The sequence below is a fragment of the Elephantulus edwardii genome, unplaced genomic scaffold (genome assembly GCF_000299155.1).
Source record: "Elephantulus edwardii isolate Elephantulus edwardi_28Jun2011 unplaced genomic scaffold, EleEdw1.0 scaffold00076, whole genome shotgun sequence".
Taxonomy (NCBI): domain Eukaryota; kingdom Metazoa; phylum Chordata; class Mammalia; order Macroscelidea; family Macroscelididae; genus Elephantulus; species Elephantulus edwardii.
Window position 1 is genome coordinate 11,248,419 of NW_006399826.1, and position 8,471 is coordinate 11,256,889.

Sequence of the window (8,471 nt, forward strand, 5' to 3'; positions counted from 1 at the left end):
TTCAGGAGTTTGCAGCATCATATATATGTAAAATATATTCAGGATCTTGCAATATGAGACCCAATAAAGCTTATCTAAGAATCTTTGCAAAGACCATTTGGCTTGGTTAAATCTATCCCAGTTTTACAAATAAAGAACCTGAAGTTCAATAAGCTGACATAACAAGTAAATAAACAGAGACTACAACCCTGGCATACTCCCCTCCCAATTCCAGACTGTGCAGTGCTCCCCTGCTCCATTCACACAACAACCTCTGGTATAGATTCCGCATGAGTAATTAAGTGCTCTTGGATTCTCATTCTTCTCAGTGACAACCACAACTTGTCATAAACCACACAGTCAAATGCCTTTGCGTAGTCAATAAAGCACAAATAGGTATTCTCTGGTATCCCCTACTTTCAACCAGGATCCATCTGACATCAACAATAATATCCCTGGTGCCACGACTTCTTCTAAATCCTGCCAGTTCCCTATATGTGTACTGTTCCAGCTATTTTTGAATGATATTCAGCACTATTTTGCCTGTATATAATATCAGTGATATTGTTTGATAGTTTCCACATTCAGTTGGATTATCTTTCTTGGGAATGGTTTGGAATTGGGAAGGAAGTGTGCTAAGGTTGTATTCACTCTCCATACTTATTCAACCTGTATGCTGAGAAAATTATCCAAGAAACTGGACTCTATGAGGAGGAGTGTGGCATCAGGATTGGAGGGAGACTCAACAATAAATTGCGTTATGCAGACGACACAACCTTGTTTGCGGTGAGTAGGACTTAAAGTACTTGTTGCAAAAGAGCAAGGATTGCAGCCTTTGGTATGGATTGCTTCTCAATGTAAAAAAATAAAACCAAACCAAAGATTCTTACCACTGGACTGATAGACAGAGTCATGATGGATGGAGAGGAGATTGAAACTATCAACAGCTTCATCTTGCTTGGATGCACAATTAACACACTTTGTACCAACAGTCAGGAAATAATGAAGTGTATTGAACCAGAAAGTCTGCAGCTAGGGACCTCTCCAAATTATTGAGGAGTAATGACATCGGTTTGAGGACCATAGTCTCTTTCCAATTACTTGCTATGCAACTGAGAGCTGGACAATGAAGAGAGATGACAGGAAAATAATTGACACCTTTGAGCTGTGATGTTGGAGAAAAGCGCTGAAGATCCTAAGAGAACAAACAGATATATCTTGAAGAGTCTGGAGCCAGAGGGTTCTTTGGAGGCGAGAGTGATGAGACTCCGCCTCATACTTTGGGCATGTTGTTAGGAGGTGTTATTCCTTGGAGAAGGACATGCTGCGAGGAAGGGTGGAGGGTCGGTGAAGGAGCTAAAGGCCCTCAACCATGTGGATTGACAAGGTGACTGCTGCAATAGGCTCTTGTGTGTCAGGAAGTATGAGGATGGCACAGGACAGAGCAGGATTCAGATCTTTTGTTCATAGCATCACCATGAGTTACACTTGACGAAACCTAACAATGACAATAACAAACACACACATGATTTTTAGACTGTTGGTATTCTGGTTTGTCAATTTCTATTCTTAGGGAACCCTGGTGTGTAATGTTTAAGGGCTTGGCTACTGCATTAACTGCCTATGAAAATGTTAGTGGCCTGACTATGTGGGGGAAAGATCTGTCTGTAACACATTCTCACAAAGATTACAACCTGGAATACCCTACGAGGTACTTTTACTCCCTCATCAGTCAGTACACCTCTCTAGTAATAAAAAAACAACTCATTGCCATCAAGTTGAATTGACTCATAGCCAACTCTCCAGCAGATTTTCAATGGTTGTAAATTTTTTCTTTTTTTTTCAATGGTTATAAATTTTATGGGAGGAGATTGCCCGCATTTCATTCTCAGAGCAACTGGTGGATTCAAACTGCATGCCTTTGGGTAGGCAGCACAACTCCTGAACTTAAGCCAACAGAACTCCGTTCGGATTTCAGGGGAGGGAGGAGATCTTTCCCATTAAGGAACACTCAATCCAAAAGACTCTGCTGTTGGCACTCAATTCTGCCCAACAGCCTGGATAAGGGATCACCTCTGTTCACAGAGGAACATGGGGATTGTGAGGTGAGCACAGGCTGGAATTGAGAATCCCATTCTTATAAGGCAACTAGCCTTCCCCAGGCACAAAGGTCTGTCCCAGAGCTTATGTTCTGTGTTTTGCTACTGAGGGTGGAGATACCAGAGATACACAACAGAACTCCTTTGGGAGCAGAGACCTGGGAATCTGTGTGAAGACAAAGGCGCTCCCTCAGTGCAGGTGCCTGGTGCTAGCTTGTGCATCTCATGTATCTTCAAAGAGATGAGCTGTCAGACTCTAGGCAGCAATCCTCAGCCTGTCAAGTTCAAAACCTGATTCTATATTCTTGGCAGAGTTTTATTATTATTATTAATCTGGAGAGAGTTTATCACTTTAAGAGAGTCTTCATGGGTATGATAAATATTTTAAAACATTTAGAAAGGCAGGGCCTTTAAAGCTCTCTTTTCTTCTAGAATGGTTTTGCTGCAGATTTTGTGAACTTGCTCATGTTTCTGTTTCACTTTCTTTTTTTAAAATTTTTTTTTTCCTGTTTCACTTTCTGACATCCACTAGAGAAACTCTCATTGGCTTTTCCAGTAGGATAGTAGTGTGGCATTCTGCAGTATGTTGGAGGAAATTTGATGATTTATCTATAGGGCTTGGTGAATAAAGTAGCTGTTGCTATTTATTTCTATTACACAACTGTGAAATCAATAAAGGCAAAAGTGGAAAAATACTGAGTATTAAATATTTCTAAGATTTCAGATACATTTTTATTTTAGTGAGAACTTTCAACTTTTTCCTTCTTGACTATAAATTTTTTTAATTAAATTTTATTAGTTTTAATGATTGACTATACATTTTAACACAAGATTTAAAGCTTGAAATGACTCTATACTCGTTCTCATTAATAGTTTTTAATGACAATATTCTCAAACTCTTGATTGTCACAGTGTGCAAAAGTATTATTCTTGAAAAAAAAATTAAAAAGGGGAAAAAAGGGAAACTCTCTTAATTCCACAATTCACAAAATGCATTTCAAGATTTAATAGCGCTTCTTTCTCTTTCACGGATGAATGTTGACATTTCTTGTGATGGTGTGAAAGAAATCGAATCTAATTGAACTTCTTCATATCCAGCATTTAGAAATGATGATTGAGTGCTAATTTGTAGAACGTGCATGCATTGTTAGAGTTGTCACCCTGCATACAGCTTGAATGGTAATAAAAGGGCACATTGGTTGCAGATGAAAAGATGTTGTCAACATTCAATGAAGGCAGGGATTAGCTGGTAGCTGAGTGTACCACATATTTACTAAGCATATTCATCCCTCCACCCCACTGGCTATACGTCTTTCTTTCAGCAGCAGTGCCGTGCTTTGCAGTTGGCTTCTAAAGTGAACTGCCATGTGATACAACAGCTCTCCATTTGCATGAAATCATTCATCTACCAGTGATCTGAGGGTGTTTAGCACTTCAGATACACTCTTCAAGACTTCAGAGAGATCTCTGACAGCAGACATTCCAGATGCTATGTGTTTCTGTTGTTGATTGCAGTCAAGTCAAGCATGACTTATATATAAACAAAACCCTTCAAGTTTTCTATAACTATTGTCATTTCTCAAAGTTCATTCAGCTTCCAGAGGCTTGTTGTTTAGGAATTGGATGCCATTCCAGGATGCTTTACTTCTCCTGATCTCCTGACTGCTAGTGTCAAGAGTACTGATTGTGGATACAAGTAAGATAAAATCATTGACAACTTTAATCTTCTCTCCACTTGCTTTGATGTTTCATATTGGCCTGGTGGTGAGGATTTTGGTTTCATTGCTGTTGAAATATACTCCATATTGAAGGCTCTAGTTTTTCTTGGCTGGATCAAGAAATCTGGAGGACAGCTACATGGCCAACTGACTGGAAGTAATTCATATTTATTCCCATACCTTAAAAAAAGGTGATCCAGCAGAATGTGAAAATTACCAAAGAATATAATTAATATCGCGCAATCAAAATTTTGCTGAAAATTAGTTAGAAATGGCTACAACAGTACATTGACAGAAAACTACCAGAAATTCAAGCAGGATTTAGAGGAGGCCATGGCACCAGCGATATCATTGCTAATGTCAGATAGATCTTGGGAAGAAGGAGAAAATACCAGAAGGATGACTATCTGTGTTGTATTGATTATGCATAGGCATTTGACTGTGTAGATAACAACAAATTATAGGTATCATTGAGAAGGATGAGAATTCCAGACCACTTAATTGTGCTCATACAAAGCCTATGTCTAAGTAGTTCAAACAGAGTGAAGAAACATTGCATGGTTTAAAATAAAATTACATCAGGCTTTATTCTTTCTGCATTCTTAATCAATCTGTGTGCTGAACAACTCATTCAAGTGTCCGGAATATTTGAAAAAAGAATGAGGCATTAGGATCAGAGGAATATTCATCAATAACATGTGCTATGCAGATTACGCAACCTTGTAGCCGAAAATGAGGAGGACTTGAAGTTCTTGATGCAGAAGATCAAGGACTACAGCCTTCAATATGGATTCTATCTCATCATTCCTTATATAATAGTGCCTACTATTGAGTTAGTGCTTGAGTATAAATTGATAAATATAATAATATTGTGATAACGCTATTATCAATCCACAATTTTCCTAGTAGACAGTTCTGGTTGTTGTTTTTAATGAACTTGAATTAAGGACAAAACTCAATTATTCAATGGAAATGAAATGAATTAAAGATATTTCACTTTATCCAGTTTTTAGACTCTAAATTCATTGCCTTGGGTGTCTACTAGTTTCTATTTCCCGTACATTCTTTGTAACCATAGTGGTAATTATCCATTCATTTCAACCACTTGTCATGAAATAGCAAGCAAGGATTAGAGGTTGGCATCGAGACATGAAATTATCTCATGCTACCACCCTGTGAGCCAACTGAATGCCAAGATCAGTGTCATTATGTCTGCTAGACTAAGCCACAGCTAGCAACAAAAATTCACTTGAAACAATGACATCAATGAAAAATATGTTATGCTGCTTGGTACTTGGAGTCGTTCCAATTTTTCAAATTCTTTGAAGCAGAGACTCAAGGGAACCAGCTATAATCATAAGTGTACCACTTACAGTTTTAGTCTTAACTAAAGGCATAAGTTGATCTCACTACTTATGAAAAGCCTACACAGGAAACAGACTGTATGTCTTTTGCCTATTACAGGTTTTGTCACAGAAAAGTGGATTAATATAGTAACACTTCATTGTAAATGGACATTAATAAATGCTAAATTACCACCAAATTCCTATGGAAGTGAACATAACAGCTACTTTCACATTCAGAGTCTTTCAGTGATTAATGTTATTGTAATGAATACCAAAGAAATTAATAACCATTTGTCACTTAAAAAAGCATTACCAATTAATTTTATGCTATTTTCCTATTCTCATTTGTCATCAGAGTGAAGACCTAGAATTTCAATGTCTCCTGTGTGGCGTGTATTAAATAAGTAGCCATACCACACTGACCTTTTCAGTATTCTCATCTTAGCTTCCCTGACCCTACAGAACTCTTCCTGGAAACAGTTAGGCTTGTGAGAGGAGGGAGAACAGAACTCACCATTGGGTGAGTGAGCAGAACAAGGAAATATTTTAAGACATACTTTCATAATTCACTGAGTATATTGGAAATTCAAATTTTCAGGCTACTCATTATCTTGACAAACATGGTAATGTGTGCAGAATATGGCACTGCATAAATCCGTTCTGGTGACAAAGAGTATAATGAGAATGGGAAATAGTAGAAACCCAAAGCAATCACTCTGCAATCTGGAAACTGGATAAAGCTAAGGTCCCATCAGGTTTCATGGCAGTTCTTTTTTTGGCTTTCATAACAATTTCTTTCTATGGGAAACTCAGCATGCACCATATCCAAGTATTCCTAACGAGAGTTTGCAGTACACTCATCTGGAAAGTGGCCTCCATCCAAGTAGAACATCTATTAACAAATTCATGTCCTTTATTCTCTATGGGGCAGTGATTCGACATCATCATTGATTTATGCTGCGCATGAGCTCTTCTGTTTTTAAAGAACATACATATACTCGTGTGTGAGTTTGTGTGTGTATTCAGTTATTCATCTACATAGAAAATCAACTATTCAATTCGTATTTTTGAAACAACTTTTGTATGTATAGCATCATGCTAGCTAAAGTAAAAGATTCATTGACTAACATGAATGGACAGCCATAGAGGGTTCACATATCTGAGGATATATCCTTTCAGCATAAGAAAGTGTGTGGAGAACGTGAAGGGAACTACCTTGGACATGGGGAGACAGGCATTTGTATGTGAATAAGAGGGCACTTTGTCTTTGGAAATATGAAGGTAGCTAATAAATATAAAAAGTACTTTTAAAGGATAAGAGAAGGAGTAAAGTTTTAGGTTCTTGCAATTTTTTCCAACAATTGAATATTGATACATCAGTTAGAGTTTATGTTTGTCCACCTCTCCCCAATTTTAGCCAATCTTGCTTCAGAGGGTCAAGGACTGCAGCCTTCACTATGGATTGAGGCTCATTGTCAAGAAGACAAAGATTCTTACCGCTGGACCAATTGGCAGCATCAGGATGGATGGTGAAGAGATTGAGATTGTTAACAACTTTAGTCTGCTTGGCTCCACCGTCAACAGTCTTGGCACCAGTAGCCAGGAAATCAAAAAAACATACTGCGATGGGAAAGTCTGCTGTTAGGGACCTCTCCAGGGTACTGAAGCGCAATGGTGTCACTCCTGAGACTAAGGTGCGTCTGATACAGGCTATGGTCTTCGCAATCATTTGTTATGCATCAGAGAGTTGGACAATGACTAGGAAGGATAGAAGGATAATTGATGCCTTAGAGCTGTGGTGCTGGAGAAGAGTATTGAGGATACTATGGACTGTTAGGAAAACAGATTCATCCTGGAGAGGGTTAAACCAGGCTGCTCTTTGGAGGCAAGGATTCTGGGGCTTTGTCTGACGTACTTTGGACATGTTGTAAGAAGGGATAGGTCCTTGGAGAGGGACATCATACTTGGGAGGGTGGAGGGATGGCGCAAGAGGGGAAGACCCTCTATGCAGTGGATTGATTCAGTGACTGGGGTAATTGGGATGGGTGTGTCAGAGGCAGTGAGATTGGCACAGGATAGAGCAGGGTTTGAGGCTGTTATACATAAGGTCACTATGAGTTGCAAGCGACTCATCGGCACATAACAACAACAATAATTATCATAAAATGGCAACATTAAAAGTGTTCTGCTTCTACGGAGAGAGTGTCTTGGTAAAGAAAATGTGCAATAAAAAGCCCATGAGCTATGTTCCTTTACCAGCTGCCTCACTCAAGCTTACTGATGTTTTCATGTTTTTGGTAATTACACAAGCATATGGCTGGTGTATATAATGATGAGATATAGTTAGAATAGTTTGGTAGCTGTTAAGTACCATCAAATTGATTAGGACTCATAGAGACCCTGTAAGATTTGAACTCTGGCCTGTCCTCAGCCATCCTTCTCATTCCAGACACATTTGAGCCCATTAATACACAGTGAATCAATTCATCTCTCCCACTGTGATATCTCTTTACATGTCTTAACAACATGTGACAAATGTGTGAGATGAAGCTTCACCATCCTTGCCTCCAAGGAACATGCTGGTTACAGTTTGACAGTAGAGGTCCTGGAAAAAGGTTTGACATCTGGAGGGGCATAAATGCAAGGTTGTTGGGAAACCAGTGCTGCCAGAAGCACCACATCTCCACCAACTTCACATGTAGGGAGATTCCCCATCAACAGCATTAAGAACAAAAACAGATGCACGTGAGGTCAGGTCTTTCATGACAACATTGTGTTAGAGGGAGAAAACATTGAAGCTGTCAATGATTTAAATTTTACCTGGATACGTAGCCAACACTCAAGGTAGCAACAGTGAACTCAAAAGATATGTTGTGCTGGGAAAATATGCTGCCTTAGATCTTTCTAAAGTGTTAAAAAATGAGAATGCTAGTTTAAGACGAGGGCTCTTCTTTCCAGACCATAGTATTTTCAATTGTTCCCTGTGTACTGGTAAGGTAAACAATATGAGGAAAACTCATCAATGACAAAGAATCAATGTTCTAGGAATTGATAGAAAACCAGTGGAGATGTTTCAGGACATGGAACCAACCCAGGTATGCACATTAGTTTCTGCTAACAAATAAAGGGGACAGTTGCCTGGCCAATTGACTGGAAGATGTGGAAATTGTCGAATAATATCATTAACTTCACATGCAAGTAAACTCTTGGTGAAAATTGCAAAAAAAAAAAAAAATGGTTGGGATACTGAACTGCCTAAAATTCTAGCTGGATTCAGGAGAAGTCGTGGCAGGAGGGATGTTACTGCTGATGTCAGATGGATCTTTGCC